This window comes from Etheostoma spectabile, chromosome 10 (genome assembly GCF_008692095.1).
Source record: "Etheostoma spectabile isolate EspeVRDwgs_2016 chromosome 10, UIUC_Espe_1.0, whole genome shotgun sequence".
Classification (NCBI taxonomy): Eukaryota; Metazoa; Chordata; class Actinopteri; order Perciformes; family Percidae; genus Etheostoma; species Etheostoma spectabile.
The window spans coordinates 27,879,361-27,892,711 of NC_045742.1; the positions used below are offsets into that span (position 1 = coordinate 27,879,361).

The 13,351-nt window shown below is 39.5% G+C and overlaps 1 long non-coding RNA gene across 1 annotated transcript; it reads left to right on the top strand.

The window, feature by feature from the left end:
• Positions 1–245: 245 nt before the first annotated feature.
• Positions 246–12,174, top strand: LOC116696995 (uncharacterized). Its single transcript, XR_004333882.1, has 3 exons — positions 246–351; positions 8,011–8,017; positions 12,165–12,174. It is a non-coding gene; the product is annotated as an uncharacterized LOC116696995 (long non-coding RNA).
• Positions 12,175–13,351: the final 1,177 nt, after the last annotated feature.

The following is a 13,351-nucleotide window of genomic DNA, read 5'->3' on the forward strand; positions in this document are numbered from 1 at the left end:
CAGTCCGACCCGCCAGCCTGGACCATGGATGTTGCTACTCCCAGCCACATGTACACTGATTCTATTGGTATTACTCCTCCATTTCACTTATTGTTGATTACATAAGCTTCCAGCGAAAGACTAGATGTGTAAGGTTGGGTATTGGTACTCAATAACTTTAAGGTATTGATTGCAATAACCCAGTACTAAACAGTATATAAACTTCTTCAGTCAAACAACAACTTTTTGTACCCATGACTAGAAAAATTTGTATGATTTTGCAGCCAATCACCGCACACATTTTTTGATTCAATGCAATGTGTGATTGGCCCACTATCGCAGCAGCTACAACCCACACAGTCTGTGGTGTGGGTAAATACTTCATGAGGCTTTGTGAAGTATTTTCTTTACTTTCTTTGTCCTCTAGGTAGCACTGTCTGTTCAACAAAGGGTTAAAAAGCACACTGAATTGCCTTTTTCTATAAACCAAGCGCGCCATCTAGTGGGCTCAGAAAATAAACAAAATGCTTTACAAAGCTTAATGAAACTTAACTTGGCCATCATTGCATTCACAAAAAGGTTCTAAAGTTAGTTGAACACTTTGAAAATATATTTGTGTGAAAATCATTTGAATGGGGAGGAGGGGTGATGACATTTTACGCAACTGAATGCTTCCATTTAAAATGATGGGGATCGAGCGAAAAAAAAAATATCAAATTAAAAACTCTATTGGTATTGGTACCACTTTAAAGGTAATGTTATAAGTACTGGTATTGTATTTTTTTTAAATGATACCCAGCCCTTATCCTATATCTGTTAATCTCTGCTGTGTACATTAAATCTCTTCAAAAAACGCAAAATTCTACAACCACCAGTTTAAGTAATAACTGATACAAATTGTAATGAAATTATGCATACTAACAGTTGTTTTAAAAGATTTATGGGGAGTGAAGTGATGGGACTGGGCCCTAGAGAAAGTGGCAGTGAAGGCTTATTCAAACCCACCCACACTCTACCTGCTAGTACTGATGCAATTCCTCTTAAGATGTAATCATTTTGCTTCGGTTTTGGGTATATATTTTACAGGATTTACTGAAAATGAGAGAATTTTACTCACCTCTTATTTGCATCTTAATGTGAACTGTTACACCACCAGAAAATTAATTCAGGTTTTATGCCACTGATAATTAGTGGTTGTAGAGTGCTTGTTAGAAATCGTCCAGTGTCAACATTTTGTCTGGCAGTAAGGTTGGACTTGCCTGGGTCCTGGGACCTTTGAATCCGCCCACTCCAGCAGATTTGGAAAGACTGATTTGTTGCGGTTGAAAAACATAATAAACGCCACAGGTGTTGTTAAGCTACACGGCATGTCTTCTTAAAAATCGTAGTTTGTTTTTATTTACAACGCTCCACTCCACTCCACTTTAAATCCCCTGCAAAACCAGTTTATTGGCATGGCTACACACCACTATGACCTCAAAATGACTTTATATTCCGGCAAATACATACAATAGGTAGAAAAGGGAAAACGAAAAAGAGGACTTGATGACATAAGACAAGAAATACCAGTCAAAGAGAGACATTAAAGACAGAAATAGACACTCAGGGGAGGGACACGACGAGAGGCAAAGAAGATGTTAGAGAAAGAGAGGATGACATTGAAGCAAAACATGAGACCCTGAGTGACACGTCTCTCAGCTTAAAATGATAAATAACACCAACGCCTATTTAGATTCACTAATTGCTTGTGTATCAAAGGCGTGTGCGTGTGAATTACTTCCTCATTACGAAGATCATAAATGGCTACTTAATAAGCAATATTTTACTGACAGTCTGTCCTCTGCTTTAGTTAAATGTACATGTTCAAGCAATATACTAAAAATGAATCAAACGATATGGAGCAGAAAGTCATTCAGTGTTTCTACCACCTGTTTGGTCTGTTCCCTGACTTCTCTTGCTTTTAAAGAGTGGTGTTTGGCAGCCATTACAAAGGGAAAGGGGAGGAGGTGATTACCACAAGAAACTAGAACAAGCATGGTTACAAGGGTTACATCATCTTCTAGTGGCAAGATATCATGTTGTGAGGGTGTAAGAAAAAAAGGCCCCAATAACTTTTAGGTCACTGCTTATTTGGTATTCAGCCAAATGATCTTACAGAAGAGAAGCTGTCATTAACACACACCCAAGGTTTTTCACTTGCGTATGAGTCAACAGTACGGATAGGATTTGTTTCTTTAAAGTTTATAGATACCTTGAGACAAGTAAAATGTTATTCTTTAAGTTTAATACCTAATAAGAATATAATTTTAGCCAGTTGAAATGCTATAATGGATATCTAAAATGCAATAACAGATGGGATTGTGGCTTGATCAAATGTTAAAACTGCTTGCCATACTGCACAAGCTGCATGGGAAAGATGCACATGGAGAAATGATATTTCACAAGATAAAGACATCACCTTTTGGAACTTTGGATGCTCCTGTTGTCTGAAAAACGTAACGAAAAAGCAAGAGAAGCTTTCAGAGATATCACAGTTGTCCCTTTGCAACTAAAATGACTTCATTAAATGTAATGATTTACTTTCCGGTGTCTTCAAATTGTACTGCAGGCCTACACATGTACAAACCTAAGGAATAGCCAAGGAGTAACAAGCTGACCTGGGATCATGGGAATTTGAGTTCTGAGGTTTATTAGATGTATTTTCCTGCGGTTTTCAAATGGTCGGGGGACTGAGGGAATCCACTGACTGACTTATATACAGAAACAACCCAGTACTGCGGAACTGCAGTCAGTGCACATAGCTACCAATAGTTTACTCAGAGCTGTGGATTGATAATTATCGCTGATTTTCATTGGCTACTGCAAAAGAATCAAACAAATGTATCAACTCCATTTGCTGCTACTCTCAGGCATTTTAACAAAACATGAAAATACAAATCCATGTTTCTGTCATGAATGAGTTAACTTTTCTGTTCTCACCCAAAGAAATAGGCTGAGAGTGGCAGTGTGCTGGGCGCTCATGGGAGTTGGGGTTCTGAGTGGAGAGGTTTTGAGCTTAACTCTGCTACAGATCTAACCCAACACCTTTGAGAAATCAAAAGCTGGCAATGTTGTGAAAATGTGAAGTTAGTTTGGTTTGACAAGAGAAACGTTGAAGCTGTAGGGATCCAAACTGTTTCTTGTTCAGTAGTCTCCGCATTGCCAGACCCATCTCCATAGCACTGTGGAGTCAGGCTAAACTACACATACATTCCAGGATAGGAAAAAACAACACTGGGTTGTTTACATTCCTTTAACCCTTGTGTTGTCTTCCCCTTAACCATGAACTTGCCCTTTCAGGTCAAAATTGAAGAATTTCTTTTGCTTTTCCAATGTTTTTGACACTTTTTCTGATTTATTTGTCACTTTTTCCAGCTTTTTGTGCTTTTTGTAAAACCTGAGCTGGTTTAATAATAGGTTTTACACTTATTCTTGGAATTCATGGTCAACAAACCTCATTTGTATTAAATTATACATACGTTTTTAGTTAAAAAGGCAGAAATTATGAATTATTTTATTTAATAGTTAAGATCAGAGGATTTTGAGTGGATCTCAGATGGGTAGATGTCAAAGTTTAGTCCGGATACTGTTTTGAAACCATTTAAAAAAAAAAGAAGGAATTCAAATGCTATAAGATTAAATGAAACACCAAAAAAATGCAATGAAGGTAATCATTCATTTTACCTGAAGAATGTTGTATGAAATCATTCATGTTATTTTGGGGCAATTTGGCTGAAAGAAATCCATATTTCTGATATAAAACACTTTGAAACAATTTGACCCGAGGACAACACAAGGGTTAAACCAATCACAATTGTCTTGGGCGGTGCTAAGCGCCGGTTACAGAGACCAAGGATAAGCAAAATGGTCTTGGGAAGGAACTTGTTGCAGTAACGTAACAGTACAATACAGTAACGTTAGCTATATAAATTTGCTGGATCATGGTCCCAAAACATCCCATATAGATAGTAAATGCTGTAAACATATTCTTTGTGAATCTTTGCAATCATTCCCTGAAAGAACCAGGCCGGCCTTGTTGGACGATCCAAATTTTCTTTAAAACTTTCAATTTTTAGTGTGTAGCTTGCTAGCTCGACGTTTGTTGTTTCCCAAAGAGAACTGAGTTACAGCTAGAACACATCACGCGCATAAGCGGTGCATATAGCAGCACGCCACTGTGTTCATTTTGGCGCCCATGTTATCCAATCTGTCCGGCCACACAGGGCACGTAGCGTCAGCGTCGGCCTGTACGCTGCAGCAATAGTTTCGGCATCTCCTCTATTTCTTCAATACAAATGTGTAGGCAGACTACAGTGCGGCCGGATACTTTACCACAATAAAACAGCCAGGTGATGGAGCTTTTTGGCTGTCTTGACTTCTCACTGCAAGACACGCAATCAGGCCCACGGAGAGAGAGGCCGACAGACAGACAGAGGCAGACACACACACACAAAGCAACACACAGGCTACAGTTACCGTAGTTTCCCCCAACTCATCCTGTCTCTTTCTATCAGAGATAGAGAGAAAGAGAGAGAGAGCCGTGACGGGTGCGTAGAAATACGCGTCAGGTGTGAGTGGCCGGGGGCACCATCAGGCAAAAATATGCATCACTGACACTGGTATACATGATTACTGTCTGCACATACTGGCGTCACATTCAATTATTTTCATTAAAATTATATTGAGGTTGATATTTTTAAGCAGTTATCTGCTGTCACTGTAGTAAGCTGTTACTAAGTAAAACATGAATGTGTCTCAAGTGTAAACTGAAAAGTCTCAAATGGGTGCACTCCTTTGGATCCTGCAGTGACAGGAAGGTTTAATCTTTTTAACCGCTGTAATGACAGGACAGGCTTTCACTTGTTGATGGACCTCACAACCTCCCCGCAGAGAGTCTCTCATAATGGCTTCATCACATTAGGGTGGTAAACACCGACGGTCTCCACAACGCAAAGCAATCTGATGGAGTGGACATAATGCACATTGAAGACTCTGTATTTCTTGACGTAGACGGGGGGGAGGCACATTTTGGTGGTATCTTCTTCTATTCTTTTTCACTTAAATGTAAATTCTATACAGTGTATATTTAAAAGAAGTATTAAATACAATTTGTTGTAATTGTTTAGTCCCAGTATGTGGGCAGACATGGGGAATATTTTATGTTTGCTTTTATCCTTTACCTTTAGCAAAGACACCATAATTTAAGTGATGATCTGTTAGCTTTTTAACATTAATGGTTTATTTAATGTATAATACTTGGGTATGTTGTGATGTCAACATTGCCACAACAACCAACTATCACTAAAGTCACAGAAGAGGATGTGGAGTTGTGGAGGTCCGAATACAGCAGGAACTGGCTGGAATCCGGATCTGAAGTCAACTAGCTCTACCTCACAGCAAGGCCTGGAAAAGAGAATCTTTCATATTTATTATTTTCAGTCTTCTGCAATTCAAATCTGAAGATTCAAGAGCGTCAGTAAAAACTGACTAAACTATAAATCCTTCCCTTTAGTTGAATAAAACCAGTGAGACTGTTGCATTCAGTCCATGTGGAAGTTTACAAACCAGCTTCAACATCCAAGTCACAATTAAGACTGGGAATTTGTCTGAAAGTGCATATACAGATATGTGCAACTTATATAAGTGTCTGAAAGAGCAAACAAACATTGATGCTTCTTGCACAGTTGGTAGTTAAAGGTAGTTAAATGCTACTTTTATGGGTAAGGTTTGTGGCTTTACTGTCAGTTGCACCATCAACTGGTTTGTTTGAAGGTTACTTATTTCAGTTATTTTGTTTAACATCAGAATACAAGACACACAGACCCTTTTTTAAGCCCCACTTTATTTTTTTAGTGATCAAGTTGAATTGCTGTGTTAATGTAGTCTCGCATTTCCAGACCGATAGGCATAAAGCTAATTTACGGGGAAGTAAAGGTTGGAGAAGAGAGAACAAAACCTTCCACTCTAAACAAACTTCTTTACTCCAAAATGAAGATGGAAAGCAGAGAACACACAAAGTGTAGTACTACACAAACTAATAATCACGATGGAACCCAACAGAGAACAAGGTTTCAGTTAACACGTGTCTTTGAAAAATGCGAGGAAAACCAGCACTGTTCATTATTTTTTTAAGATCAAATCAATATCAATTTAACCAGCAAGACAAGTAGGAAGGGTAAACAGTCATATGATATACTACATCACAATAAGTTATATACTACATCTCAAACAGTCATATACTACATCGCAAACAGTCATATATTTAGCAAATATTGCCAAGATGAATAAATGACTTTTTACAGTATGTGTGACTGAGTGAGTTTGTAATTGGCATTGCACTTCAGATTGACATTTCAAACAAACTAACCTATGTAGAGTACATGATAGTGTATGTATGTGTGTGTGTGTGTGTGTGTGTGTGTGTGTGTGTTTGTGTGTTTTCAGCATTGCCATGACGTGAGACGATAACAAAAAACAACAGAAGTCAATCATTGGGATTAGGAAATAATATGAAACTTTGTTAAATCCCTTCCCTTCTTTTCTTTCTTTTCTCTCTTCCTTATCCTTTTGTTTCTTTTCCTCTTCATGCATGTTTTTACTCTCTCTCCCTTGTCTTTATTTATCTTCTTTTCCTCCTTTCTCTGTTTTTCTCCTGCTCTTCTTTATGATACAACATGATGTCCTCTTCATTTAATTTGTCTTGGTTAACATTATCCTCGCCTAGCGCCACTTCACAGCTATGCTATATACAAGTTATTTGCATTTCTTTAAACCAATCACAATTGTCCAGTTGCAGCGAAGGTGGCTCTGCAAAGTGATCTTGGGAAGGAACATGTTTTGGTGGAATATTTGAACCCTGTAAAAATAACACCACATTCAGTAATAAATAAAACTGTTTGCAGAACATGAGCTATTTCCATAAGCTGGATACAAGGTAAAAGGTAATTTGCTCTGAACAGTGTATCGCCCTGTGTAACTTTACTTTGTCCAAAGCAATCCTGCCACAATCAGTCCCAAAACATCCCAGATGGTAAAATACCGTAACGTTCAAAATATTCTTTGTAAATGTTTGCAATTATTCCCAGACAGAACCAAGCAAGCCTGGCTTGTTGCTCCAAATTTTCTTCAGAACCTACCTTATTCAGTGTAGCTTGCTAGCAAGTTTTGTAAGGCGAGAGAAATCGGCGAATATCTGGAAAACGAATCGTTGATTCAGACTTATGTTAATTTAATGTGCTATTCACTTTTCTGCATTACACCAGCCTAAATTGATGGGGCTGGATAATGGGACTGTGCCATAGTGTTCCTGGGAACCGCTCCGTCTTTGCCACACCTTTTTAGGAGAAGGAATGTCTTCCCTCCCTTGCAATTTGCTATGTACTGACCAGCATTTAATCCTGCAGTTAGGGGATGAAGGAATTGTCTCTTTGTCAGAGAAACACTCACTATTAGGGGTGGGAATCTTTTGTTATCACAAAGTGATTCAATTTGTTAGGTCATAATTTGATTTAAACTCTTGATTCATTGCTTAGGAGTGCTAATTTCAACGTCTACTCCATTCAAGGCGTTGTGGCAATCATGACAGAGTTAAGTGTCTATATTACACACACACACACACACATGCTTTAACCATGTTTTTGTTGAAAACACATCAAGAACGTCGGCCTTTACCTCGCACTGCAGTCATCCTCGTGAGATCACGAGATCACGTGCAAATCCATCTTATCAGGCGTCAAGTAAAGTGTTGACAAAATAGTTGATAAAAGCTCACGGTCTATTCACAACACAGCTTTCCAACAGAGCAGGAATACTAACCTTAATTTTTATCAGTCCTACACGCTGTGTTCACTTCCTTTTTTCTTTTCACATCTTTTTACATTTACAGAAATGCACAACATTGTACTTTGTATCCCACACAGCATGCAAGTCATTTTATATACTCCCTGTTGCTCATTTTCCCATCTACCGTAAAATGAAAGATCGACCTGATAGTACAACTGTGGTGGAGAGGTGCTAATCAGCAACACATCCTGCTAGCCAGCCAACATTACCTGGCTCTGCTCCGGCTATCAACCACCCACTTTGTTGTTTGGAGCAGGATATGTTCCTATGGTGACAAAAATGTGTCCAAATGGTGGGATGTTGTTAAAGCTTGTGGGTATAAATCAGATTAGCTAATGGCTTGTGGAAAAACATTGATAGTAACTTTCCATTCCAATAGCTGTGGGTAAGCCTGTCTTTCACTGGTAAAATGTTAACATGGGAAAACATGCACATGTACTCCTGGAACTGTTATGAATGAGAAAGCCAAGTTATTGTTTTTTTAGAGGTTTAGTTTGTTTGGATATTAGACAACTAAAATGTGGGTGTGAAAGATGTTGCTCGTAGTGACAAACTTGCAAAAAATGATCTCCAGACACTGCAGAGCTTTTCCCATCGTTTTAGTGTTACAAGCCCCAATTTGACTCCACAATTAGCATCTCGCTAGTGAACATATTGAAGCATTCAGCAGTTGAAGTCAGAAGTTAGTGGCGATCAAAACAGAGCTAAAAAATTACTTTGCATGAGTTTGATCGCGGGATCATATTCTTGTATACTGTAGTTCCTCATGCTGATGCAAAGCTGTAATCAACGTTTCTTTCCGTCATCAATCATGGCCAAAATAACCACTAATGCTGCTTGTGCCTGTTGAAAACCAAACGGTGTCATGCATGGATTCATAACATCATCCAGAGGAGCACAGATTTACATGTGCTGTATTTATATAGCGCTTTTCTAGTCTTAACAACTACTCAAAGCGCTTTTACATAGTACAGGAAACATTCACCATTCACACACATTCATACACTGTGGCCGGGGCTGCCGTACAAGGTGCCACCTGCTCATCAGATAAACATTCACACTCGGGGCAACTCGGGGTTCAGTGTCTTGCCCACGGACACTTAGACATAGGACTACAGGGACAGGGATTGAACCACCAACCTTCCGATTGGCAGGCAACCGCTCTACCACTGAGCAACAGCCGCCCCAGAGCTCTGTGAATTTCATTTCCCTCTCCAGGAAGTAAGGTTCCATGCCTTGAAATACACATTTTGCAACATGTGGTTTAAAGGTCTGAATTCATGTTTTGTCGTGGATTGATCAGAGCTGTGATGATTGCCACTATCATCAATAATAAATAGAAAATATTGCACTGGGAGATATCTAATTTATTGAAATTCAGATACTAATCTTTTTATAAATAAGAAATTAGTACATTGGTCTCAACCCTTCCTAATCTACATCAGACAGTGAGGTTAGGTTGAAGAAAAATAAAACCAGTGGTACTGTAGACAGAAGTCAATGCCTCATACATGTAACCTTTTCACTCAGCCCTGCTTGCAAAGTCAATGAGTCGTGCACAACAATGAGTCATGCATAACATCTTAAAGTGCGGAATAGTATTGCCCATTGTAATGGATACAACATGGTAAAATCAGTGTGGATTATTAAATGGAGATATCACATTGTGATTATCAAAATAACTGCAACAGTACTAAGGTTTTAATTGATTGATGGCCTCTGATTTCTCTGCATGGCATTTTACTGCTGCTCCTTGCTTTTTCTCTTGTTTTCTCTTTTCTTTTGAAAAAAAAAAAAGAACAACTCCCTCAATGCATCACTCAAAGAAGACCTACTTTGTTTCAAATGTGCATATTTGACCTAAATGTCATGCAAATGAAGGCGAGTAAGATATAAGTTAAGCAATATGTTGACTTTTGATCATCTTTGAATAAATTTGTGGCCCATGGGCAACATTTACTTCTTTTGTTATTGACCCCCATCTTATGTAGAAGGTTTTATTTGCTATTTTCAATCAATAACTGGAGCTGCAGACTTTTTGTGCTTGCAGGATTTGAGCTGCTACTCTGAAGAGATTGGCAGCCACTGCACTGGGCCATGACCCTAAACCCCCCAACGGATATTAGAGGAACATCTGGGAAATAAAGAAATATGGAACTTAAAGTAGTCAGCAGGCCAAGCCTTTCACCTTGTTGTCCCTGTGGACTTCTTGGCCGAGCGCCGAGCCAAAACACTAAGGGGCAAACACTGAGGAAATGAGTTTCACCCTGATATAACACTCTTAAAGCAGATTGTGCTTTTTTTTGGTTGGGAATGTTTTCTGAGCATGTGGTGCCCTTCAGTTTCACACCTGGGATTTGCCCAGTATAACCAGTCCAAAGCAGAAAGGTTTGACAATCATACAACTTACTTAAAGGTGCCCTGCCACACGTATTTCATTACTTTGTAGTAATGTCTGAAGTTCTTCCATGGACTCTGTAACTAACATTTTTTGTGGAAAAATTCCGTGGTTACCTTGTTTCAATTCATTCTAGTGTGGTATAGAAAGCCTTCAGGAAGACTCAGCTTGATTTAGGCCAGTTCTCATTAATATTCAACGAGCAAAGCTGCTTGATTCTGACTGGCTAACAGCTAGCCAATGAGAGCCTGGCTGTCAGTATATTTTACCCAGCGCAACTGGGCGAGCAAGCTTTAGGACTGCACACACTCTTTCCATGAAAATGCATGGCATTTGGTGGATTTCTGTAGCCAGACAAGTGTCATTTCTGTTGTCAATCTAAAGGAATTTTTCCTCCCTTGTGCATGTTTGGTGTTTTGGTGACTCACTGTGAATTGTTACTAGTAAAATCCCCCCCCCCAAAATCGCAAAATTACCTCCAAATTAAATTTAGATTAGAAAATTCATTTAGCAGTTATTTTTCCATTGCATGTTTTTCTGTGGTTTCCATTTTAATAACCATCTGAAAAAAAATAATTAGAAAACTGTAATGGGCATGATTCTGAACTTCCAAATGTTGTCTGTGCTTTTTTTTGTTCCATCCCAACGTTCTAATTATAATTCTTGTTGATACAGCTTTTCAGTTTACTAATACACCATACATGTAAATGTGCTTTATTCATAAACAGGGTTGAAACCCTTAACACCCTTTAAAACATCACAAATAAAACTCAACAAATAACTGCACATAAATGGGCTGTCTTAACCCACACCCCAGTCTGCTTGCTTGGCTCTGCAGTGCAGTGCAGTGCTGGCTGTGTGGAAGTATGCAGCCTGCCCTCTCTCTGACTTGTCTCTATTAAATGGATGGTGCTTTTGGCAGCAGAGCCTGTGTGGTTTGTTTGCCCTGGGTATTAATGATGTCTGGTCTCCCCAGCAGGTTCCAGACACTGCAGAGTGCTCATTAATGGAGAAAATCTACCCCAGCACAAAAATGTGACATGTTGGCGGATTCTATGATCCATGAAGGGTAGGTTCTTCCTTAAACAGGAGCCTCATATGCAGGAGCTGTATATACTGGAGATGAAAGTTGGACAGCATCTCAGTCAGTTTGGAGGGTGATTTGTAAATTGGGCAAAATCAATGTGGACACGTTTTTGTATGGCTTTAGAACTGAAACTAGGAATGCCCAGACACTAGGCAATCCTGTTGTGGTGTTCAATGTCTCTGGACCTTGCAAATTACTAGAATGGCACACGATGGACGCTACAAAGCTGTTTAAACAACACATTGATAGCTGTTTCCAGTACTTGTCCGACAACAAAGAGCAACGAAAACAGATCAGGTGAGTCATATGATCGGGAACTCATTTTATCAAATATTCCACCACATGAATGCCGCATAAATGCCCTATCTTGCAATGTTAATGAAAGTGAAATTGAATCTGTCTATCCACCAAGTGATCTGAATCCACTCTAAAATTGAATTTCTTCTTCCTTGGCCCCATTTACACTCTTCCACCAAGTTTTATGACAATCCAGTAGTTTGTTCTGTAATCCTGCCAACAGATAAACCGAGCCAACAGGTGTCACTTGAACTGAAATACTTAGCGAAATGGGTCATTCCAGACAATGCTCTGAAGAACAGTGAAAAAGTTGATTGGAGAGGGGAAAACATATAAAGAAGTGCTGAAAATTATAGGCTGCTCACCCAAAATGATTTCAAACGCCTTGAAATGGCGTCCAAAGCCTGAATGACTTGGGAAAAAACGGTTGACTACCATCTGAATGGATTGAAGAATAGCCAAAATGGCAAAGGCTCAACCACACATTAACTGACCAAAGCAGAAATGGAGCAACATTCTGAGGACTGATGAGAGCAAAATTGTTCTTTTTGGGTCTATGGGCTGCAGACAGTTTGTCAGACGACTCCCCATGCACTGAATTCAAGCCAGATTACACTGTGAAGACAGTAAAGCACGGTGGTGCAAAAATCATGTTAGGGGGATGTTCCTCATACTGTGGTGTTGTGCCTGTTTATCACATTCCAGGGATCATGGATCAGTTTCACTACATCAGAATACTTGAACAGGTCATGTTGCATTATGCTGAAGAGGAAATGCCTTTGAAAGGGGTCTTTCAACAAGACAATGACCCTGTCTTGACTTCTCACAGCGAGACACGCAATCAGGCACATGGAGAGAGAGACCTACGGACGAAACACACACACATACACACACACACAGAGCCACATATAGGCTACAATTACCGTTTTCCTCACTCATCCTGTCTCTTTCTATTGGAGATGATAGAGAGAGAGAGAGAGAGAGAGAGAGAAAGAGAGAGAGAGAGAGAGAGTCAGAGAGGAGAAGCATCGCTTTGTGACCAGCGCATTGAAATACGCGTCCAGTATGAATGGTCAGGCGTGGGATCAGGCTCGTATCTACGCTATGAGGGCTGTACACAAAGCGATGCTTTAGTTAGTTTTAATCACGGTCTGGAAGTGGCCTGAACCCAGACTAAAGCTGGGAACAGACTGCAAGATAGACTGGTTACAGTCACACTGGTAAGCAACCTCTCAAAATCCTTCAGTTGGCCTCAGTTTGCATGGCTAATATTTAGCGACATTTGTAAGGAAAAGACAAAGAAACTACAGCTATATAAAGGAGTGGCGCTGAAGGATTCTGATTGTCCCTGTCTCCATCTTGGTGTTAAATTGGTTGCCGAAGTCATCGATGAACAGTCAGTGGATGGCTGGAAAGAGATCAAGGGGGCCGTTCTTATCTGACCCTAGAGATTATCTCTAAATCTTAAAAGAGAATGAGTGTCCATGACTTCATCCAATAGATAGATTAGAATTAGTAAATACCACATTGCCTTTTTTGTTTCCCCCTGACTGTCAACACTAACTCACTTTGCATGTGATGGAATTCATCCAAGGCGTTCTGGTAAGTCTTGGTGCTCCTATTATACTAATAATCAGATTATCATTCTGAATGTGTGTCACCATCAAAAGTGGTCTGGACTGCAACCCTGCATCACTATTCTGCCTCCC